We start from the raw sequence: 26,411 nt of genomic DNA, 5'->3' as shown, positions 1-26,411 counted from the left end.
TTTTATCTCACAGAAGACAAGGAGCTTCAAAGAAGTCCTTAAGAACAGGATAAACTATCATTAAGAAAAGGCACACAATATACATGTTTAGAAGTGACTGTCTGACACTACAGTGTAAAAAGAATCATTTGAGAAGTCCTGATCTGTGGTAATGACATTTTATGCACATATTTATCATCAATTCCTCGTGTCATCGTGGTTAAGTACTACGTCTTTGCCATAAGCAGTACCGGGATCGGCCACTGTGCAGCTTTAACAGAAATATACCATTACTGTTTTAAGAAGTATTTCGTTATATTTTTTTTCCTTCACCTGTCTGACTCATTCAGAATGATGGTGTTATGCTCCAGCTAACGAATTTTCGATGCCTATAAGGCGTTTAACATATAGACTTGTCCTTTTTTGTCTAACATTAAAGTCAAATTAATTTCTTGTCTCTTTGTTTCTCAGTTAAAAGGATCACAGACGAACTTTCTCTCTTGATCGTCTGCTTGGCGATTGAATGCTCCGGTGCACAAGTATTTTTTTGTATCTTTAATGAGGAACAGATATATCATCAATCCATTCGGTAATTTCCTAATGCAGCCTAAATGTTCAGATTTCTTGTTACTTGTCATATTGCAAGAATAAATAAATGGGGGAGAAAAGACAATTTGTTGTTTGGGGGGTTTTCCTGCTAAAATATACCACATCATCTTTAACCCTGAAAATTTAATACAGTCAAACCTGGTTGTTAAGACCATACTTGGAACAGCTAAAAAGTGGTTGTTATTTACAGGTTGTCACTGGTTGAAATACATCACAACTGTTTAAAATCCCAACAGACTTTAAATTTATCTTAAACTATTCAAAACAGTTGAAAACAGGTGTCGGAATAGATGTTATGCATGTTATGTTATAACTACATGCTCAGGAAAGCACTACTTTCATTATTGCAAATGATCTTATACAGCCATAAAAGGGAGATAATAAAAAACAATGGATTCAATAAAAATATCTAATATGTAAATCAAAATTTAAACATTTTGTCACCTTAGTGCAAAAAGTGAATAAGTCCTTCTTTAAGTCAATGCAGTTATCCACTTCCTGCACTGAGGTGACGATTATTATTATTTTAATTTAATTTTCACAAATATTACCAGAAATAATAATAGAAAATGGGTTTTAACAAGAAATTAATATGGTTCATGTTCATAATTATAAAGGCATTATGAGTGTGTAAATGCAAAAAAGGTGGTATTTAGAGCCAAATGGTCTTTTTCAACTGTTGGCCTTAAGCACAGGTTCATCTGTAATGAAATTACAATTACTCAAAAAATATGTAAATGAAAAAACAAGCTGTCAGCAATCAAAATATTTCAAACACATATTTAGAAGGCTGCAAAGTGAAATATTTTTTGTACCAATTATGAGTTTGTTATAGAAAGTTAAAGAAAATTATCAAAAAAGCGCGTTTGTGCATAATGAATATTTAAACAAATAAATAAATGAGCGAGTTTGCATGGAAGTGTGACTAAATAATAGTGCGTGTGTGTGTGTGGCTGGTTGTGAGCGAGTGAGTGATCATGAGTGTATGGATGAGTGATAATATGAATTATTTATCAGTGCAACAAAAAGAAATAAATTTAATACTTACAGGAATATATTTCCGCCCATGTGATCACAACACACTGTCGTGGCAAACTGTTCCTCAATATGTGGCAGCAGAGCTGCTGTCAATGGCAAGTATCCCAATACGATGTCATGTTTCTGCCAATCAATGTATTGTACATTGCTCTGTAAAATAAACACTATAATTTTCTAAAACTGTTTAGGACAAGAAAGTATATCATCTACAGTTTGATTTTGACGTTTGAAAGTTCAATTTATCGACTCGTCTGCCGATTAGGGAAATCGACACGATTTACTTTGCCTTATTTAAGTACGAACCGCTATCGTACTAAATAACATTACCTAAATAGCGGACCGTTCCATTATTGAAAGTACAAGAACATCGCTGACCTCAAAAACGAACTAATATTATTCCATCTTTACCTTGTAGTAAATTCAAAGCACGTAAGAAATCCTTGTATTGTTTTTAGAATTTTTCAGGAGAATTTGACAAAATATCCTAATTTTTAATACAGTGAAAAAAATACCAGGAATAACATCTCAAATGAAGACATGAAGATGGGCCAGGGCCCTCTTGTGGAAGTATGTTCTGTAAAATCAGATATTTTCTCAAGGCTAAAACTTTCCTATGTATTCTTATTGGTGTGCATGGTAGAATATTCTCCATATATGCCATTTATGACAATAGCATTTAACACTTTCAAGTGTATCAACTGTATACCATGTTTTGTGAAGGTCCACTTAAGTGTTTTTTGGTAAGTTGTGTTCATATCTTTAAAATTTATAGCTCAGGTTGACCTTTTTTTACTACAAAATGGGTCATATGAAAGAATCTGCAGAAAACTGTTAAATGTATGCTACAGACCAAAAGTTACAGTGGCCTTACTATGTCAGGAAATATACTGCTGCTGATACAGGCAAACTATCTGATAGTTTTATATAAAGTTTGGTAAAAACTGGTTCATAAAAGGAAATAACAGAGCAATCATCATGTGCTAGAATGATAAACATCAAATTAACCCTTAGCCTGCTGCCGGCAAATGATTCTGCCTTTGCGACCAGTGCAGACCAAGATCAGCCTGCACATCCGTGCAGTTGATCATGTCTGCACTGTTCGCTATCAGTCAAAATTTCGTGAACACCTTAAAATATAAATGGTATGGCAAATTAAATGATGGGCCAGTCCATTTTAGAAATTTAGCAGGGTAAAGGTTAAACCAAAACCATGTCATGAGAATGCATTAGAAAGATTTTGTAATTGCTACTGAGCCGAGTCAGTTGTGCAGCTGAATCGAGCAAACAATTCTGAAGGAATAACCTCAAGACAATTTTCTGCATGCCAACTTTGCTGAAAATCAGACTGTCAATTCAACAGTGTATGTTGCTTTATGATACAAGCTGATGCTGGTTGACAGTTCCCGTGTAATTCAACTGGTTAAGAATTAAGAATTAAGCCCAACGTCTTGTATTTAGAAATCAAATGATAATCTCAAGCTTTAGTCCACTTTTTGAGACCAATATTTATGACTATATAAAAGTGACACTAACGAGATTTGGTCCTTAAACTTCTGGACAAAATTGCTGCCATCATAACCACAGCATTGCCATCACATGTGTTGCCCAATGATGACATACAAGTACTCTCTGGACATAAACTTCATTGGTCTGCCAACATGGAGAGGAGTTAGGTGACAATATGAAGTGTCTTACAATACTGAGATGTGGTATCTTACAGTATGGAGATTTGGTATAATATTACCATCTGGAGATGTGGTATCTGACAATATGGAATAGTGGTATCTGACAATATGGAGATGTGGTATCTGACAATATAGAGATGTGGTATCGGACAAAGTAAGTGTCTGCCAACATAGAAATTAGGTGTCTGACAATATGGGTCTGGCAACAGGTATCTGACAATATGGAGATGTGGTATCTGACAATATGGAGATTAAGTGTCTGCCAACATGGAAATTAGGTGTCTGACAGTATGAAGTGTCTGACAATATGGGTCTGGCAACAGGTATCTGACAATATGGAGATGTGGTATCTGACAATATGGAGATTAAGTCTGCCAACATGGAAATTAGGTGTCTGACAGTATGAAGTGTCTGACAATTAATATGGGTCTGGCTACAGGTATCTGACTATATGGAGATGAGTTGTTGCTTTAGGGGATTCAGGCTTAAAATGGAAGAAAAAAAGATCTCACATTTAGATATAGAAATACTGAAATTGTTAACTATGCTAGCCTGAAGAATTGCGAGATCGAATAGATTATAAATTTGAATTACAAATACATGTACATCCCTTACAAAATAACCCAAAGGAATTTTCTGTTGAATTTTTCGGTGGTATCTATTGGCATTTATTTCAGTTTTATATTTACTAAACAGAAATGAGATACAAGAGGACCATGATGGCCCTAGATCACTCACCTCAGTTTAAGAGCTTAAACAGGCTACAGTGTGCAAGATCATAATATGCTCCAGGTGTCGAAACTTCCAGAGGCAGTAAAAGTTGAGTACTTAGATTAGTATTACTGAGGACAAACAGTTCAAACACTATATCGGATGCTTCTTCGGTCTTCAAAATTTGATGGAAAAATACACATTGACAAATGGAACAGGCTGAAGGTGTTTTGGAAGGTCTTTATATTATGGTTATCTGCATTCAGCTGTTCATGAAAAGAAGTTGTTTAAAGTATTTCTACTTAGCTATAGTGGCCCCTAAAACAGGGCCGGGTGCCCCCATTTCAACAAGTTTGGAAGAGGACCGTGCAATGATGCTACAGATCAAGTTTGGTTAAGATCCATGAAGGCTTTCATGAGAAGACACTGTTTAAAGATATTTCTATTTTTAGCTCTAGTGGCCCCTAAAAGGTGCCAAGCACCCCCATTTGAACAAAGTTGGGAGTGTACTTTATATTGATGCTTGATGAATATCCATCAAGCAGTTCATGAGAAAAAAATGTTAAAAGGTATTTGTATTTTCAGACCTAGTGACCCATAAAAGGGGGCAAGTTCCTCCATTTGACAAAATTGGGAGAGGACCTTATAATGATGTTAAAGAAAATGTTTGATGAAGATCCATAAAGTGGTTCAAGAAGAAGTTGTTTAATGGTACTTCTTTTGCTAGTTCTAGTAACTTCTAAAGTAGCAATGTGCTCCCATGGAAAACAAGAGCTCCGCCAAGCGGGGCAATATATGCCTGAAGGGTAACATCAGAGGATGGGATCAAAATTTAAAGAACTTGACTATTGATGCCCGAAGGACAGGAACAACAAAGGGAAGAAATTCCAAAAAAAAATTCTAAGTCCAAAAAAAAATCCTTACAAGGTACAGGTATGTCAAAATACACCTAAAAATTGGAGGTACCATCCATGTTGTACCACAGAAAAGTGGTCTCGGTTTTTCCCTACGGCCAATAATAAAAAAGTTTCAAAATAAGCTATTTATAGTAACATAAAAGGGAAGTAATTCCAAATTTTTTTTATTGCAAGTGAACAAAAATGGGATCTGCCAAAAAAAACAAAAACAAGAGCACTGCAATGCAGAGCAATATACACAAAGCAAAGTCATATATGACCTTTGACCCCTAAGTGTGACCTTGACCTTGAAGTGAGTCATTCGAAACATGCGAACATTGTCTCGGTGTGGTGAACATTTGTGCCAAGTTTCCTTGAAATCCTTCAAGCAGTTCAAAAGTTACAGAGCGGACACGAAACAATCTGATATGACCTTTGACCCCTTAGTGTGACCTTGACCTTGAAACAAGACATCCAAAACATGCCTCAGCACATCACATTTATGTCAAGTTTCTTTGAAATCCTTCAAGGGGTTCAAGAGTTACAGAGCGGACACGAAATTGCTAACGGTCGGACGGACACCGGGAGTATAACATAATACTTCCCTTCGGGCGTATAAAAATTGAGAGATTACCTAACAATCAGTAATGTTTCAATCATGTTTTCTTTGATTTCAGCATTCACACATAACTACAGACAACAAAATCAAAAGAACAGACACACAACTACAGACAACAAAATCAAAAGAACAGGCACATAACTACAGACAACAAAATCTAAAGATCAGAAGCAGAACTACAGACAACATTATCTACAGAACCAGTTTTGCCAGGATAAAAAATGGTGGGGACTAGTGTCCCCTTGGTAAGAAAAATCAAAAAAATCTACAGAACAGACTCAGAATGTACAGACAAATGCAACAGGAGAAGGTTATGCTGCATACAGGAAAAAGAGACTTCAGACATGAAATAGGCTGAACTATGTGAGTCAAATGCACTGACGTCAGACAGTTGATAAAAGGAAATAAAGACCAAGTGTCTGCATAAGAACAGAAACAATCTGAAATGAGGAAGGGAATTAGATAAAATAAGTGCCATTACTTGTTTGACTTGTTTGATTTATGACTACATATTTTTTTTGCAGTTAATCACTCTAAGGTTTTCCAAAATTGTCAGGTTTGAAAAATTCTAGTTATGTTCATTTTATATATTGTTGCCTCATTAACAGCTGAAGAAAGTTCCCCTTAAGGATACTGTTTTTACACAAAAATTGTTTTTGCAAAATACTGTAAATAATACCTTTCAAACTGTAAAAGTTTAAAACTCAAGACAAAACACTTAATAACATGCAGCATCAACAATTTTGAGGGAAGCATAACAAATGTAAATCTGATAGCTTTCAAGACTGCTTTAATCTAGATAATCAAATTTATAAGAAGATTATAGTGGAACACTGCACACTTTAGCATCACAGGCTCGAGCACCCAAGCTCATTTGAGCAAGTCATGTGGTACACGGCTGTTTTCCATAAACAGTTGAAAGTTGGTATGATTGAGTGTTTTACTTTGAGATAAATGAAATTTGACTGAAAACAATATTTTGTGCACTTGTTTTCGGAATAGGCCTTGAAAATGTCTTCGAAATAAGACAGAATTCTGAGATAAGCGAGTTTTGGATATCCTGTTGTTTCAACTGTGTTTTCTTTGTTTGGATCACTCAAAACCCTTAGCAGCTCAATTAATTTGTCCATCCCTTGCCGCCTCCTACGAACCGTGTTTTAATGTAGAACACAATCATGGCAAATAACACCAGACTACATTTGATTGTGGATGCTCTTTATACCCTCGCAGCATCTGATGAACACATATACACAGTAACATTGAATGAACTTCATCATCCCAGTGGATTAAAATTAATTACCCACACCGTGTGTGTGTTCGGGTTTAACATCTTTTTCAACAATTTTTCAGTCATATAAACGACGGGGTCTACTTGTAGCAGTGAGCACAATGCCCAACTTTATAGTGCTGCCTCACTGGAATATCACGCCATAGACACATGACATGATACCCCACCCAGTCACATTATACTGACACCGGGCTGACCAGTCCTATCACTACCCTCTTAACGCTGAGCGCCAAGCGAGGAAGCTACTAGTACCATTTTTTACGTCTTTGGTATGACGCGGCCGGGGATCGAACCCACGACCTCCCGCACTTGAAGAGGACACTCTACCACTAGGCTACCGAGGCGGTTATAACCCACACTGAGTCCACACAGAGAGAGGCTGGGTGAAGACATTATACATGGTGGCTACATAACACTTAAAAGTCTGCTGTTACAAACGTCAGTAAAATTGCATAAAACGCTACCAAGCAAAAATATCGAAATCTGTTTCATTGCCTCAAAAAACAACCTCCTAACACAGATAAATGCCTTTACAATTTATACCGTGCATATTTTTTATCTTTTCTTATTTCTCTCAGATATACATTTCCCACTTCTGCTGATATCTCTTCCTTTTCGGTAAGTGTTATAACCTCTACACTTGATGCTGGAATTGAATCTCACTTCCATGTTAAGGAAAAACCCTTCAGGTGAAAGAAACCATTCTTTTCTGTTATCTAAACGACAATTTAATTTTGTCTAAGTAAAAGAATCTTCTTGATGAATGGTATATTTGAAACTCATTTACTGGCATAAGCGGAAATTGATCTCCATACCTTGGTCTGTCAGAGATGAGAGATGACAATGATATTCCACTGGTAGTGGTATCGTTTTACACCGATCCTGTTTGAAATTCTGCTTCATCATGCCTGAGATAGAATTTTCTTGAATTATGTTTGAAAACATAAAAAATAAATGCAAGGGAATATTACATTTCAGATTTTCATCTCAAGTTTTGCAGACAAGTTTCAAATCACAGGAATTAAAATCTGTCTACTTGCATTATAACTGTTTTGTTTTTTCTCATTCTCACCCGGTTCTATATCAAATTCTGTCCAACTGTCAGAAGTCCAGCTTAAGTTTTTTAAATTAGTTTTCAATCTGAAGTCACAATCACAGGAATAACAAAAAGGCATTGCTAATTAGGTATAACTTAAAATATCATTATAACTGTGGACCGGTGGTCTTGTGGTAACATGCTTGACTGTCAATCCAGAGGTCCGGGGTTCGAATCCCGGTCCAAGCACTGGAAATTTCTGAGATGCTCTTGAGTGTCTCCCACCTAACTAGAAAAATAGAGGCCTGTACTGGTTCTTCCCAGGAAAGACGTCCTCGCGTGTATCGGTGCTATACACTGGGCACGTTAAAGAACCAGAAGACTGTCTATTCGAAAAGAGCTAGGCTAAGTTAACTGGACACGCCTGTATCTGAACAGTTCTCTCTGTCTGTTTTGGGGGCTTTATCTCACTCTGTCCCTCTGGTCAGATCGCTCTGTACCATCCACAGGTACATAATTATGTCACAAATAAGGGGCAATAATTCAAATATTTGCAGTCTTAAGGGGTATAGCCTCAACAAACATTTTATAAAAAGGATTCATTATTCTAGGCCATATACTTTTTGAGCTATGAGCATCACAAACCAAAAATCCTTTACTTTGGCTATTTCAAGGGCCATAACTCTGTAATAAGCGTAAGATTCTCAAGAAGAATGCCAAGTGTGCAAGGTCACATCATGATAAAGACTCAAGCAAGGTTTCATGAATTTACATCAAATACGTTTTGAGCTAGGCACATAATTAGGTGAAAATGTACATTTTTAACTATTTCTGGGGCCATAACTTTAAAAATTGGGGGTGAAGCCAGCCAAAAAATAAGAGGTGTGCATGTTTATATCATGATAAAGACTCGCGCGTTTTCATCCATTTATATCATATACTTTTTGTCACAAGGTGAAAATGTGCATTTTCAACTATTTCAGGCTCCATAACTCTAAAAATATTGGGCGGAGGCAGACAAAAAATAGGAGGTGCGCAAGTTCATATCATGTGTCACAAATTGACATACGGGCCTTATTTTATATGTATTGTAAATGCAGGTATTGCATCATCTTTTTGTAAATTTTTGAGTTATTGAGGTAAATGTCAGATTTCACGCATGAAATACCTCTCATGTTTTTCTGTATTTCATAACTTAAATTTCCATGTAAATTTCATTAAATTCTGTTCAGTAATAAGAAAGTTGATAGTTTATAAACTTCAGTAATTTATGTTTTTATCCCCAAAACCACTATAATGGGCCTCAAATTGTCAATTTAAATTCGCGCCAAAGTAGTTAGATTTCCCGGCTATATCGTGAATCCCGTGAAAATGACAATAGTCATAGCTCACGGCTTAGCCGTGAATCCCATGAAATTTAGTATTTGGCGGGACATTATCCTTTAAATAGACTGGGCTAGATATGCCTTGCGCACACCACCTTCCGACATTATAGACGAATCTATGTCTGAATTATTTTCTTGCTAGAAATTTATGCTCGATCGAGGTAAGAAATTTATTGTTAGATTTTTGTATGATTTTTGCATTACGATTTTTTTTGGGTAAATTTTTGGTCATTCTACAGAATTCTGTAACATTTACTTTTCGGCATATGATTTTAGCTAGTTTCGGTATGTCAGGATGATTTATTAAATTTTTCAGACTTTTGTAAATTAATTCGAAAGAGGAATCTAAAATGTTTCGTTTATATAAGATGTAAAATTTATACTGAAATTTGTAACATGATATTTATAAAGTACTTTGTTTCAAAAACTTATGTCAAACATTTCGTTATTATGGAACGCCATTACTGCATTGTATTGTTATGTATAAATTTATATGGCAAGTCTAGTACCATGTATATATTATTGTAATATGAAATTGTGTGACAGTCTATTGCATACACATACAATGTCCGTTTTAGTGTATGGCATTAGATATTATATGGATGCCAACTATCATATAACGTTTGATTTACATTGAATTTTGTTAATTTGTAGTTGTAAATAATGGCTGCAGTTTATCATGTCCGTATCTATAATGTTTCCTCATATACTTTTCATATCATTTCATAGTTTAACTTTAGTCTTTTAAGTAAGTAATCTTTGTAATATGGAAGTAATAAGTGACGTATTTTAATCATGTGACGTTTGAACTTAGTAGCACATATATTTTGTATAAGTAGCACGTATTATTTATGGGAGCCTACGGAGGTATGGTATACCCAAAGGAGCAGTTTTATGCCCTGACTTATTTGTTTTGCTATGGTGCTTACCATATGTTATATATTTTAGCTTCTTCCGCCAGACGATTTTTCCTGGTGATGTCATAACCCGGAAGTACAATGCCCGAGGTTCACTTGTCTTCACTCGCCTGGATGTGATATTCCCAGCGCAGAGCTTTCGTCCCATGGTTGTGCCGTAAACCGCAAAGACGATGATTTTTGTTATCCTCTGAAGTCAGCTCAGGGATGCAATCACCTACCACCATAGGGAGCCAATACGGAATCAACGTATTCACGGTTTAAAGGGACTGGATTTTGAGATATGTTTTGTTTGTGCTACTTAAAGTTCACAATTACATTAAAGACCTGTGTCACGTCAGATTAGAATGGACTATAAGAACTTTTGTATCTAGAGATACTGAACTTTCTTTTTTTTTCTTTCTTCTAATCAGTTTTTTTTTCTTTTCATATCTATTCATTGTTAATAATCATCTTATGTAAATAAATTTGTAAATATTGTAAAGGGTGTTGATTTGTTCTGATGGTTACTGTCGCCGGTACGGCCTTTCCTGTCACATCATGATAAAGACTCATGCAAGGTTTCATCAATTTATATCAAATATTTTTTGAGCTAGGCGCGTCACAAGGTGAAAATGTGCATTTTTGACTATTTCAGGGGCCATAACTCTGGAAATAGGGGGCGGACCTAGATGAAAAGTAGGAGATGTGCAAGTTCATATCATAAAGACTTATGCAAGGTTTAATAAATTTATATTAAATACTTTTTGAGCTAGGTGTGTCACAAGATGAAAATGAGCATTTTTGGCTATTTCAGGGGCCATAACTCTAGAAATAGCGGGTGGAGCCAGACGAAAAATAGAAGGTGCGCAAGTTCACATCATGATTAAGACTCATGCAAGGTTTCATGAATTTATATCAAATATTTTTTGAGCTAGGTGTGTCAGAAGGTGAAAATGTGCATTTTTGACTATTTCAGGGGCCATAACTCTAGAAATAGGGGGTGGAGCCAGACGAAAAATAGGAGGTGCACAAGTTCATATCATGGTAAAGACTCATGCAAGGTTTCATCAATTTACATCAAATACTTTTTGATTTAAGGGCGTCACGAAGTTCGGACAGATGCACAGACACACACGGACTCATGGGGGGGGGGGGGCACAATAAAAAGTAATTGAAAATTTCTGAGAACATCAAGGGCCATAATTCAGAAAAAATGGATATTAGTCTTATGGCTCTTGATCTACTATAAATTTCCCAATTATGATTCGATGTATCAGTAAAATGTTCTCTTGATGTAAAAACATTATGATTTGCATGCACTGATTTCAAAATGGCTGCATGCGAGTAGGAAATATGCAGTGGGTACAGTAGCCACCATTTTGAATAAGCTTGATAACACTGTAACATGACACCACTTGGTTTTTTTAATTCAGAGATGCCTCTTTCTATCCTCGAAACTTGGCAGGAACTGGTTTTCAATGATTCATATTGTGTATAGACAAAATTGAAAATACTGACTGCAAAATGAAAACAATCCCGAAAAAGTGTCAATATTGTCTGATCCAGTGTCATATTGTCTTGTGGTGTCGCGTTATCATGTTATAGTGTGTTGATTCAATCTGAATCATAACTGAGGAGCTATTCGGTTGATTTGGTACCATGATTTTATTTCATCCTCCACCACTGATTCATGTGGAGAAGTTGGCAGTAACAGGTAGAGAACAGGTTAGTACTGGTACAGAATTCAGGAACATTTGTTAGGCTTGCCTGCTGTTACATAAATGAAATACTGTTGTAAAAAGGTGCTAAACTTCCTGTATAAGAATTATTACCATTTTTTTTCTTGTTGTTGTTTTAGGGGCATTTGTATGGTACCTGCAAACATCCTAGTTGAAACACATTTGTATTGCAAACCAATCTACGTGTACAGAAACGTAGGAAGGCAAAATGTAATGTGGCAGAATTAATTAATGATATGATAGATTTCTGAAAGTTCCAATGAAAGTTCTATTATAAGGGAGAATCATTTATCAATAGCTTATCTACATTGCCATCATTACATACAATTGTACTAATCAAGCTGATGAAATATATATAAGATAGCCTGCCTATAAAAAAAATGTGCTGGTATTCTCTGCTAACAAGAGCATTTAACTTTTCTGTAGCAGCAAGACAGTCTCATTCTGGACGCTTCACTATAAGGGCCAAACCTTTAAAGAATAACATCCATTCCTAGTGGTCACAAGGGATAAGAACAAGAACTGTTTAAAGAAAGCATGCTGACTACATGAAGCTGTAGCTCAACATACCTAGTGTTCTCACATTCCATTCCAGTACCAACTTTTTCTAGGCATGTAACTTACAACTTCTACAAAATAAGTAAGATGCCGGAAGAAAGAAAGTCAAGTTGTTTCTCATCAGATCAAAATATGAAAAAATGCTCCACCCTCATCAGAGTTTTGTTATTTTCAGATGAAGTTTATGCTGTATGAGAAAGGGTTTGCACCTCTCAACATTTTCAAACTTCATAATATAAGTCAAAGATATAGCACAAAATCAGCTATTCAATGTTGATTGACATAACCGTGAACATAAATCCCAAATTCCCAACTGCTTTACCAACTCATTTTGCCCTCATTATTTCAAAATCCTTTGACAGGTGGCAATGTAATGGACCATGCTCGCAATGTGACTATATACTTTTGACTTTATACTAATATCTGTCCCACAATGTAAGACCTGGGTTTAGGTCTTGCCCAAACCTCATTGTTTGGAAGAGGAGAAGCATTGTGCTGACTGCTTTACTTTATTATTGATTGCACACAAAATTCAATAGAATTAAAGGAACTTGGGACGTGGAAAAGCAGTTATTAGAAAATATGCTATATTCAGATGGCATAAACCTATATCAGGTTCTGAAACGCGCATTTCCAATATTCCAGTCTTTGTCATCCGAACATCTGTGACAAATGGAATCGCTAATTGTTGTTTCAACAGTATAGGTATTGATTTCATCAAAATATTCATGAGGTTGAAAAAATAGTTCCGTAGAACGCCTGCAACAGCTGCAGAACTAATATAGTCAAGGTAGAAATCTATACTGAACTGCATATGTGGAATATGATATTAAACAAATATCTTTGAATTTTCTTATCAAACAGCTCTGACTACTAACAGTGTAGCTCAACTGCAGTTTTAATTCTGATTATATACTTTTCTATTATTTTTTTCAAAAGCATACTTAAAGTATATTCTAAGTATATTAAACAAACAACTAATTTAAAGAGTATACCAAAGATTTTTCATCCACTCAAATAATTACATAAAACTTCAATACAAACTCTGAAAAAAAGGTCACTTTTATATAGATGCCTAGTTCTATCTACTATTGTAACTTAGTTTAACAAATGCAGCCCAATACAGTCTTTAGTTAACTTTTCATAGTACAGTTCAATGAATGGGTGAGCTTGGTTCTTCTAGCCTGAAAACGGCAGAGAAATCTTATGGGGGCAAGGGACAATAGATCTGAAAATTCTACAAATCTGTGCAAATACCAGTGCTAAAAAAATCATAAAAAATCCAATTTTAAGAAATTCCAGGGAAGTTTTGAGCGGATGTATTGCATATACTTAGCACTTCATTATGTGACATTTTCAGCCAGCCAATTCTGTTGTTTCTATGATAAAACGAGTAAAACTCCGGTTTCAGGACACTAAATTTTGAGACAAAAATGGTCCAAAATGCACACCTTGCCTGACCTGTGCCATATTATCTGCAAATGACTGACCTAAAACGTATGTATATTTTTAAAGCATGTGGCCAGACGAAAATAATGGTGGGAAGAAAAGTGTCTCATAACCCTTTACTTTTTCCGCAAATTTGAGCTGAATCTGGATGGATAGATGACCGTTTCCATTTCGTCTGATTTCTGTTACCTCTGGTAAGATTTTAGACCCGGCCGTCTACACGGAGCCAGGAAAACTGATTCAAGCACATAGTTATTTCATACAATAATTACTCATACGCCAGGAATCCTTAGTTCTATAAACATCATATGTAACCAGTTGAATATAAATGCCTCTAAAGTACATCTATTTTATTTAAAAAAACGTACCTGAGCTAAATACGTAACTGGCCCCTGCCACATTAGAGATTGTTGACGGCTGTGGAGTAATACAGCATTTACAGGGTTTTAACTGAATTTGTTGTTCTTAATTACCCTAAAAGTTAGCTGGAACACATACAGACCATTCAGTAATGTGTTAGATAGTAATGTGACCAGTCTTACTGTCATAAGTATTAAAAACAAGAGCTGTCTGATGACAGCGCGCTCGACTATTCGAAGAATTGATTGAAGAATGGGGTCAAAATATTTCCACGGATATTCAGACAAAAGAAATAAATAGATTAGACAAACAATGTTCCTGTATTACTTTGATTTCGATAAGTCTTGCACTAAATGGCAATATATGAGCCAATTTCAAAGTACAAAAAGGGCCATAATTCAGCCAAAATAGTTATGTACTCTTGCCTACAGATGGAAATCATAATGATAAACAAGTGTTCAAAGTTTAAAAGCCATATGTCAAATAGTTTTGACAAAACATGGACTTGTATGAAAACAGAACCAATTTCAAAGTCCAAAAAGGGCCATAATTCAGCCAAAATAGATTACAGAGTTATGTTTCTCTTTCCTACAGATAGAGACTATTATACTAAACAAGTGATAAAAGTTTAAAAGCCATATGTCAAACACTTTACAAAAAATATGAACCGGTACGAAAAACTTAACCAAGATTTCTAAGTCAATGGGGCCATAATTCAGCCAAAATCTTTGATGGAGTTATGTACTCTTGCCTATAACTGAACATGGTGATGGTAAACAGGTGTTAAAAGTTTCAAAGCTTTATCTCAAAAGACTTTGTCAAAATATGAACTGGTACGAAATATTAACCCAGATTTCTAAGTCAAAAAGGGCCATAATTCAGCCAAAATCCTTGATGGAGTTTTGTGCTCTTGCGTATAACTGGACATGGTGATGGTAAACAAGTGTTGAAAGTTTCAAAGCTTTATCTCAAAAGACTTTGTCTAAATATGAACTGGTACGAAAAACTTAACCAAGATTTGTAAGTCGAAAGGGGCCATAATTCAGCCAAAATCCCTGATGGAGTTACGTACTCTTGCCTATAACTGGCCATGGTGATGGTAAACAAGTGTTGAAAGTTTCAAAGCTTTATCTCAAAAGACTTTGTCTAAATATGAACTGGTACGAAAAACTTAACCAAGATTTGTAAGTCGAAAGGGGCCATAATTCAGCCAAAATCCCTGATGGAGTTACGTACTCTTGCCTATAACTGGCCATGGTGATGGTAAACAAGTGTTGAAAGTTTCAAAGCTTTATCTCAAAAGACTTTGTCTAAATATGAACTGGTACGAAAAACTTAACCAAGATTTGTAAGTTGAAAGGGGCCATAATTCAACCAAAATTCCTGATGGAGTTATGTACTCTTGCCTATAACTGGCCATGGTGATGGTAAACAAGTGTTGAAAGTTTCAAAGCTTTATCTTAAAAGACTTTGTCAAAATATGAACTGGTACGAAAAATTTAACCATGATTTCTAAGTCAAAAGGGGCCATATTTCAGCCAAAATCCTTGATGGAGTTTTGTGCTCTTGCCTATAACTGGCCATGATGATGGTAAACAAGTGTTGAAAGTTTCAAAGCTTTATCTCAAAAGACTTTGTCAAAATGTGGACTGGTACGAAAAACTTAACCGAGGTGTGACGCCGACGCTGACACCGACGCCGACGCCGTGGTGAGTAGGATAGCTCTACTTATTCTTCGAATAGTCGAGCTAAAAAGTATGTGTTGGAGAAGTTCCTGCGAGTGCTGCTATATTTGGAAAACTAATTCTTCACCTTCTGCAATAGAGAGCAGTATGCTCTAACCTTTACCCTTCTAAATTTCTAAAATGGACTGGTCCATCATTAAATTTGGGCAATACCATTTAATATTTGAAGGGGTGTTCACTGAAAATTTACTTACTGAATAGTGGACAGTGCAGACCATGATCAGCCTGCACATCTGTGCAGGCTGATCTTGGTCTGCACTGGTCACAAAGGCAGAATCACTTGTCGCAAACAGGCTAAAGGTTAAAATAGAAAACTCCCAGCAGCGATTATCTCCCCTGGCACAACATTTATCACTGCTGTCAAAAAATATATAACCATGAAAATCACATGACCATTGAAAAGAAATTCAATAGTTTCTAATTTCAGCTTTATGTTATCACCAACGTTAGCCTTTACATCTATGAAATATACTAAACAATTTCAGTAAATGAAATCTAATATCAAATGACGAAAAAAACCAACATTTATCAAAATCTTTATAAAAGTGTTTGTGATGGCCGAGAGGTCTCTTTACAGCAAGGGCAGACCACTGCACACAACAGCTGCAACTTAAGTAGTTGGGCACATATCCGTGCAGACTGATCATGGTCTGCACTGTTCGCTATTCAGTCAGTAAATTTTCAGTGAACACCCCTTTGATAAACAAGTGGTACTACTCAAATTGAATGACTGACCAGTCCATTTTAGAAATTTAGCAGACTAAGGCCTTAAAGAGAGGGTTAGGCCAATTGAATAAAATAAAGTTTGTTGGTATCCTCTTCTGTTGCTGAAAATATCTCTTCTCTTAATGTAGTCATAAAATGTCTTAATATATGAATTGCAAAATGCCTATAACATAAAATTTCATTCACTTAACTTACAATCTTGATTTGTCAGTGATGTTCCTAAACAGTGCCAGTCAGGTAAATTTAATGAGAATATGTCATCCAAAGCTTACTTATTTTAATGTACCTATCCATTCAAGAAAGAGGAAAAACAAGGTGTTTGACCACAACCAATGTCTTTAGCCTTTTGATGGCATTTCTTTCAACTGTCCTTGAGTAATTGCAACTATTTATATGACAATGTTAACAAGTCAATTTTCATGCTACACGCAGAATGACTGTATCTACATATACCTATCTATAAAAGGTAATGTTGTCTGTATTTCTCCACCTAAAATGACTAACCTGGACGTTTTTATGCCTGTACATTTTAGTCTAAATGAGTGATGTGCTTTGTTAAGAATTATAGAAACGAATCAAAAACATCTTTTATGATCATAACAAGGAATAAATATGGCATTTATTGCCTATCCTACCATAGATTTCTATGACATTGATGTACACACACATGATTCTTTCACCTGAAGACCTACACCTGTGGAAAAACCAGCTGCCTAGGACAATTTAACTTAGATATGATCAAAAATCATATTATCACATATAAATCATGGAAAAATATGGTCATAACTTTACTGTAATACTGACATATAAGAGCACAGAAGCTGAAATCTGTAAATCTATAACTTCTTTTACAAAAGGGGTTGAAGTAATACCCTGAAATTGTTATAATAAACTTGTTTGAAATAAGTTTTATTTATCATTATAAAATGCTGATGTTATATTAGTAGAAAGCTAAATTCCTTCAATTTTATTGCGTGACCAACACAGGAGATTTTCTACAAATTTACAAATTATACCAGTGCTCTGAACAAGACAGCCCTGAAGGCCCTGTATGGCTGACAACTTACCTTGATTTTACCTCAGCTAGCCTAGTATACACTTGTTGAATGGCTTGCCACTAGTCAATAGTCAGAATTATTGTTTTTACAGTACTATTTTTTAATTTTTGACTTAATAGCCTAGTAAGCATGACTACTGTGTTGAATATACACTGGTCAAATACTGATATAGCACGGATTATGGACCATTAGCCATGTGTTTCAATGATATGACATAGTGATCTTTGTTATTGCCAGAGTGATTATCCAATGGCATTAAAGGCACTGGCCTGCAGATAGTTCAACAAAAAAAAAAAGAAAGATTTTTTTAGATATCTGGAACTTAATGCTATATTTCTTAAGAATGCTTTGAAACAAAATTACTGACAGACTATTATGTTATGGAAACACATGAGAATTAGTTGTTTTTACTACTTTTTACGATGAAAATTGAAAAGCGTTAAAAAAGTAACACTTTACTTGAGGTAAACTGCCTCAATTATAAATATCTATATTTAACACGTAATGAATACTAAATCCTCAATAGCGGTATTGGTAACGACAGCGGAAAATTTATTTATTGCCGCGGCGGTCTGGGTTCGACTCCCGATGCAGCCAGTTTTTTTCCCCTTGATTTGGCATTTTTAAAATAGTTTAGAAACAAAAACTCTAATGTTCATAATATGACCAAACTTCTATTTGAAAGGAAGATCATTTTTTATCCAAAATCTGGAGGCCAGTGCCTTTAACAAGGTTTTTCTATGACTTGACCTAGTTTTTGAACATAGATGACCCAGTTTCTAATTCATCAGTGATTTTTCTGAGGAGAATATTTTCACCAGGTTTCATTACAACTGGTCCAAAATTGTGACTTTTAAAGTGTTAACAATGAAACTCTTAAAGGATGGACATTGAAGACAGTACCAGGGTGATCATAATAGTTCATCTTGAGCATTAATTCTTTGCTAAGGTAAGCTAAAACGTACTATAAAAATGAACATTTTATGCTCAGGTGAGCTAAATAGTGCTACGGAGAACCCATTCCATAAGCCTTGATAAGGAATAACTAACAAATAAAAATACTCACTACATTTGAAAGAGTTATAAATCTGGAGACGTGAAATGCACAATGAACTAAAACGGAAGTATAAAGTTTCATTGATGCACTATCGGACAAAAAAATGACAAAGTTTTATTTACAATTACCTGCAAAATGTGCAATATTGTTCCTTTGGAAAATCTCCTTATTCCTTTCAGCAACCCACCTGCAATATATATATGCAAATCATCAAAATGGCATTTAATGCAATAAAGTAAAGGTAAAATGGTATTTTATTTCTTAGCTTTCTTTGTGCTGTCACAGCTAACAGGATAGGTTTTTTAAGGTTATAAATCCATAACAGACATGTGTAGGTACAGCAGTGTCATGGTGTGTTTGATAAGAGTGCACAAGATGTTTCAACAATAGACATGGAAATTCCATGAAAACAAGTTTTCTGTATTGAACTTAAGTCCACCTTTCAATTTGGACAGTATCATTCACTGTTAAAAGGTGTGCTTACCAAAGGATATTGACTGAATGGCAAACAGTGCAGGTCATGATCAGACTGCATGGATGTGCAGGCTGATCATGATCTACAATGGTCACAAAGGCAGAATCAGTCATGTTCAGCATGATAAGGGTTAATAGGCCTTGAAGGAAACTCTAATATGAGCTTATTTGATTCCCTTTATCTTTACTCCATGTTTGATTCCATCCATTAGCCAATGCGTCCACTCGCACATCCACCCATTCTGATGACATTCAGCATTTTAATGTTTAGAAAAACCTGGTTAAAAAGCTGACTCGCTACTGAATGAGGTCTCTCAACAGGAAGTTTTATTAACCTTTAGCCTGCTGGCGGCAAGTGATTCTGCCTTTGCGGCCAGTGCAGACCAAGATCAGCCTGCACATCCATGCAGTCTGACCATGGTCTGCACAGTTCGCCATTCAGTCAGTATCATTTTTTGTAAGCACCCCTTTTAACAGTTACTGGTACTGTCCAAATTGAAAGATGAACTAGTTCATTCATTATAGAAATTTAGCGTAAGGGTCAAGTGAAAGAAAAATGGACTTCTTGAAGTTTTTCTCAACAACTGAAATGTGCCTAGATTGTTACTAACTGAAATCTTGATCTGTAAATTAGAAATCAGAAATTTCATAAATAAATGTATAGTAAAGTAATAACTTTATAATTACTTTGCAGTCCAATCTCTGATGTCTATTACTATATGTGACAGCTTGGCTCTCAATTTAGCTTTTTAGATGCTGAGAGTTTAGGATGGAATATAAAATTGATCTTGGTGCCATGTAGACATTGACAACAGCTGGCGTTTTATCACCAACATCTTTCATCAATATTTCCTTATGAACGTTTTTTTTTTCAGGAACAGGTAACATTCTGTATTTAATTCTCTGGTTCCATTTCTTTTACTGTATTAATCAAGTTCTTGATCAATAAGTCACAACTGGAAATATTCTAAACTATGTTTCTTGGTATTTAATTAGTGTCACAGACTGGTGGGTCAATTTGCATTTCAGTTGATTTTGTTTTCAAAGCAAACCAACACTGTTCAGGTTATAACTGGCACCAAAATGAGACTTGAAATTTTTGTTTTCACTATGATGATCTCACTTACCCTGAAATAAGAATATAAGGTATGAAATAAAAACATTTATGCCTGCCAGAGCCATACAGATTACACCAAAATCAAGTGTTAAGAACTTATTAATGGTATAGGGTAAGATAGTGGTTCAAATTTTTTCATACACAAACTGTCCAAAAACCACAAAGTCATGCATTTTAAAGGTTAATGTCTGGTCACAGAAAATAATGATAATTATCAATTAATTTAAAGAAATTTGAGAAACCCATGTATAAGATAGCATCCATGTCAAAGAAATTGCTTAAAAGTAATTTTAAATAATTTCCTTCATGAAATGTGGCAAAAATGGCCAAAGGAATTTTTTTTTTTTTTGCTTTTTTTTTTTACATAGTTCTTGTATTGATGAGAACTGTACTTCTTTCAAGTTAACAAGGACTTTACGATAAATTGTGCTATTTTGTCTAAATAAACAGTTTAATCTTTCAACTTTTCTTGAAACTTTATCAAAAGAAATTTTATCATCTGTTATAAATTCTATGTAAATGTAGGTTTTTACTCGCATTTTTTGTTTTTTGTTTTTTTTCCGTAAAATAAACCAACTTGAAAAGATTTATAAATTAGCAGTGCTTTTGGTATCGGAGTTTTTCATGAAATATTATTTTGCAAGATCCCGGTAGGAATGCAAGTCTCCAGGGTTATTAGACTAGCAACAACTTTTAATCATTTAAATTCCAGTGAGTTATTTTGATACAGTGATGGTACTGTCAAATAGTTCAGAAGAAATCATCAATATTACATGGTTTGGTTTCACAAAGCCAAACCTACATAGACACTTTTCTATAAGATACATAGCCAGGTATGAAATAACATCTTCAATTATTTATAATCATAAAAAATGTACTTAATATTTCTATCATTTGCGGCTTACCCTAATGTAGATCATTTATATTTAAAAGACAAAACAGATTTATAATCGGAGGTGCAATCCATAGATAAAGTCAGAAATAGTGGGGGAAAAAGCAGACAGTAAAATAAATTATATCATTTAAAATTAATGTATGATACCTGTATTACATTTTTTTCACATCTTACACTGACAAAAATGTATTTTCGAGTCCATTTATTGTTTGGACCTTCATTAACCTTTAGCCTGTTAAATTTCTAAAATAGACTGGTCCATCATTCAATTTGGGCAGTACCATTTATTATTCGAAGGAGTGTTCACTGAAAATTTACTGACTGAATAGCGAACAGTGCAGACCATGATCAGCCTACACATCCATGCAGGCTGGTCTTGCTCTGCACTGGTCGCAAAGGCAGAACTACTTGCTGCCAGCAGGCTAAAGATTAAACTTCCAGAGTACCTTAAAACACTTTACAGCCACACAGTTATGTAAAAATTTTGTATTGTACACAACAATGTAACGATATAATAACTCAATACTTAAGACTAATTACAGAAAAATGCTGTAACAGATTAAGTTAATCAAACAATACTGATTTAATTCAGCTCTATTGAGAATTTAAACCTTTGACCTGCTGGCGGCAAGTGATTTTGCATTTGCGACCACTACAAACAAAGACCAGCCTGCACCTCCATGCAGTCTGATCATGGTCTGCACTGTTTGCTATTCAGTCAGTAAATGTTCAGTGAACACCCCTTTGAATAATAAGTGGTACTGCCCAAATTGAATGATGGATCAGTCTATTTCAGAAAATTAGTAGGGTATTCACTAGTGGATTCAGGGTGTGTAGGTTTAATGCCTCAAAAGTAAACTTTAAAAGTACCCCAACCCCCTGCCCAACCTCTGGATCTGACCCTGGATATGTTAACACTTATTTACCAATTAGTATTTTTGTTTTCTGCAATCTGATTACAATAATAAGTATGATGTATACGAAAATGCATTAAGTTTTCTAATTTTCTTAAAATTTCTCTGTATCTAACTGCTTATTTCACTCTGTATAAAAAAAAGATCTGATAATGCAGGAGCCTAAAATACAATAAAAAAAATCTTCATTTTTTAGCATACCATCTAACATAGGCCCGTAAGGAAAAACGAAGAACAACATCTAATGTAATAAACAGCTCATTTACAACATTATCATAAATAATTCTCTACTTCTAAAGCACTCTAAGCAACATTAATTTCAGTGTTTTCCATCTTCGGATGAAGGCATGCGGAACAATTCCGCCTTAAGATTCTCATACAGGGGTGGTTCTCTACATACTAGTGACACTTGTCATATTGCCGAAAACCCGCAGACCATAAAATGTACTACATTTATGGTGAATTACTTTTTGTAGATTTTGTAGAGGAACGTTTTGCGATAAAAAGGCATTGAAAAGCTTTGCGTTTTTTGCCAAAAGGCAAATTATTCGAGAGTAACTTCCTCTGGTGATCCAACACACCTCACACGATAAAAGTAAATATTTCGACATGAATTTATTTATCATCTTAAGATAGTGCCTCAATCATCTTGTCACAAAAGTAAGATCAAAGCCGGTAGCTGCGCGCTACTTGATTTTGATCAGCCAATTGCAGCTTCTACATTTGTTTATCATTAAGATGCAATTTGCTACTATTGTAATTTTTCTTATACAACTGCTACCTCATTCTAACTGATCTAAATCAACAGGGACTATTTAGCTGTGATCTTGAAGTAGTTTGTATGTTTAACCGACATTCAAGATGATTTTTAACAAAAATTATAGTTTACTGACAGAAGTCCCAAGTTAATTTCTGAAATATGTTCGTAGATTTCGTGCATTTTACAAATGTAGAAAAATCAGCCCGCAGAACAAACCCTAACAAAAGTAGTCTTTGGTCAGAGCAGTGATAATATGAGTGCATTTACCACATCTGGGATCGTACACAAGAGGTCCCTGGCTCCAAAGTTACATGACTAAGTTTGGAAACCAGTCTCAGAATACTGTCATGCCATTGGCCAGTTTAAAAATTGTGCTAAAGAACAGCCAATCAAATGCTCAAGTTTTGAGACTGGTCTTCTAACTCCTTATAGACAGTTAATCCAAACATCTGCCTAATGAGTTGATGAAATGGGCCAGCCTGGGGCAGAGGATGGACACATATTAGGTAATGTTTAAGTAGAAGTCTCATGCAAATTTGTTGATTTAATACAGATAAGTTATTATTTCTGCAACTGCATAACTGCATGTTCATCTTCACTTAACAGATTGACACTTAATAGCATGATTTGCATATTTTGAAATATCTCACATGTGTGGCAGTTTGCATGTTTTTCTTATTTTCATTATAGCTGACATCATGTTTTTCAGTCTGGTTCTGTCTGTATGCTATAAGTCCTGAGGCTACACAAATGCATAATTATGCCCCCCTTTTTTCAAAAAAGCTATGTGGGAATTTTCAGCAAGAGCAGAAGCCAAAAAATAAAATGCTGAAAAAAAAATATAAATATTAAAAAAACACACACACACCCAAAAACAGAAGATATTATGCAGCTGTTAGCCAAACAAGGCATCATCATGCAGCAATAACAGATACTGTGACTTCTTCTATTATAATATTTAACTTTTTAAGCTTTTGGCGGTGAAGGAAATCCATTTTGGCAGTGAAGGAAATCCATTTTGGCGGTGAAGAGAGACTCCATTTGTCCTGTCATGGGATTTTTCAAGGCACTGGCACCTGGGCAGAAATATGTCTTTTGCATGCCAACAGAATACCTTTCTAACAATACAACTCTAGTAAGGCTCGAACCCAAGGGGTCAAGTAATGAGTCAGTGACCTTAATCACTCAGCCACAGAGGTCACAGAGTTAATTTAGCTGATAAAAAGTTTTAGGAAAACAGTATTTAAACATACACTGAAAGGAAAATGTTGTACAAATTTATCCTCTGTTCATTTCTTTGTCTATTTGTCTATATGACATTTAAAAGATACAGTTTTAAAGAAACTATAATTAAAATGTGCACAAAGTGAATTACCTGTTACTTTTCAGAGACCGGACCCTCATTCTTGAGATGCTGAAAAAAAAGTCTCTATGATGTACAATTATATGAAATCCTAAAAGGCATAAAAACATTTCACATATAATTTCTAACTGTACATGAGACTGACAACTTTTGTGTGGTCTTTATCATGCTTTAATCTTGATAAATAATTTAAAATCTTCAAAACACGTCATTAGGAAAAGTTTAAGTTAAATAATTTCTTTCTTTTTTTCCTTGGCATTTTTACCTGTTCATGTCTCATGTGTGAAATTAAGTTGGAAAATATTATCTGCAATATGATATGGAGTATATGTATAAATATCAAATATAAAAAAAAAAAAAGTACCATTTTGGTCAAAAGTCTACTTTGCATGCATGCTTAATATTCAAAAATATATGTGCTCTTTTTTGCAAAGTCATGCATTCTACTTTTACAATTAACAAAATATGTGTACACCTTTATCTAGCAATCATGCATGTATATAAATTTTGCAGTTATGTAAGCTATAACTGTATGAGGTCAAGTTCAATTCTCGATTGCCCAAATACATATATTTTTCATTAAATTTTACTCTTACATGTTGATAAGAATAGATCTACATATAAAACTAAACATACCGGAACACTCATAATTTGACCCGGACTTGCACAAGTAAGCATAAATATTACAAATACATGTACACTCACTTATATGTGTGCTTCTGTAAAAAAGTATGTGTGCATGTACATGTATATAGGTGCAGTTACACATATTCTTATGTAACAGCTTATGCACAAGACTGACTTTTGACCAGACTGGTATATTCTCAAATTTTGCACAGAACATGAAAGATATAAGCAGACTGTCTGGAGTTATATGGCACATTTAGCATGAAACTAATATAACATTTTGCTCGTTTGTTTTGGATTTAGCACCGTTTTTCAACTGTTTCAGTATTTCAATTATGTAATGGTGGGCAGTTAGCCTAACCAGTGTTCCTGGACTCTGTACAATCTCCCAAGTCAATGCCAACTTCTCCACATGAATCAGAGGTGGAGGGAGAAATGACTTCAAACATGTCTCCTATCAAATCATCATGGAGAACATACACTTCACCTAGGAATCAAACTCACTACCCTGTGATCCATAAGTCTGTGCTTTCCTTACTAAGCTGAGCAGGCAGGCTACCAAACCCTTATCATGCTGAACATGATTGATTATGTCTTTGCGAGCAGTGCAGCTCATAAACAGCCTGCACATCCATGCAGTCTGATCATGATCTGTATTGTTCGCTATTCAGCCACTATCCGTTTGGTAAGCACCCCCTTTTAACAGTTAATGGTACTGTCCAAACTGGAAGATGGACTAGTTCATTACAGAAATTTAGCAGGGTAAGGGCTAATATATCTGTGTATAAAGGATTGTTGTGTTTCCTGATGGAAATTTTACCTTGGTTATGAGAGAAGTAAGCCATCTTTTGTTTTTCAGGAGCAGGCGGTCAAAATAGTCATCTTTCTCATACATCTGGTCTAGTCACAAAACTTTGCAAGTCGACACTTTTTTCATGCTGAAATGGAATTTAAAATCAAACTTAAAAAAAAACTTTTGATCTGTTTAAGGTTTAGCAGTATATCACAAAACAACAGAAATATTTAGCAAATGAACAGCATCATGACAAACAACAGTTTCTGATCTGTCCAATACATGTTTTATTGTTCTGTCCCATAGAGTTGGATACTTAAAATATTCTAAAGGAGTTGTCCCCCTTTAAAAAAGAATGCCATTTGTAAAGAAATAATTGTAAACAATTGTCTAAAACGACGTTTTACCTAGTTATGTTAAGTTTAAACACTGGTAGGTTGTTGCCAATGCATCAGAACGAAAACATGTAATAGCTTTTTAAAAATGGTGAGTTTTTAAAGGGGCTGAACTGTCCAGAAGTGTGGCCCCTTCATGCAGTCCCTTTCCAGAATTCAATACATATATGAGTAAATTGACAATGGTTTTGTAGAGTAATATACATGTTTTATATGCTGTTAAATTTTCATGTAGA

General features: G+C 35.0%; 1 protein-coding gene across 3 annotated transcripts in view; it reads right to left on the bottom strand.

Annotated features, from left to right (window-relative positions):
• Window positions 1-25,925, bottom strand: part of LOC123549443 (uncharacterized) — a 100,801-nt gene extending 74,876 nt beyond the window's left edge. Inside the window, exons 1-5 of one of the 3 annotated variants that reach the window (XM_053545365.1) lie at window positions 25,808-25,925; window positions 24,373-24,411; window positions 19,999-20,439; window positions 18,966-19,024; window positions 1,637-1,776 (exon numbers count right to left, since the gene is read on the bottom strand). The gene's annotated coding sequence lies outside the window, so the exon portion shown is untranslated. Of the gene's footprint in view, window positions 1-1,636; window positions 1,777-18,965; window positions 19,025-19,998; window positions 20,531-24,372; window positions 24,412-25,807 lie in introns of those variants that run through there. The other 2 variants (XM_053545367.1, XM_053545368.1) reach the window with 2 other exon arrangements.
• Window positions 25,926-26,411: the final 486 nt, after the last annotated feature.

The sequence above is a fragment of the Mercenaria mercenaria genome, chromosome 6 (assembly GCF_021730395.1).
Source record: "Mercenaria mercenaria strain notata chromosome 6, MADL_Memer_1, whole genome shotgun sequence".
NCBI lineage: Eukaryota > Metazoa > Mollusca > Bivalvia > Venerida > Veneridae > Mercenaria > Mercenaria mercenaria.
This window is presented reverse-complemented; position numbering and strand designations above follow the sequence as displayed.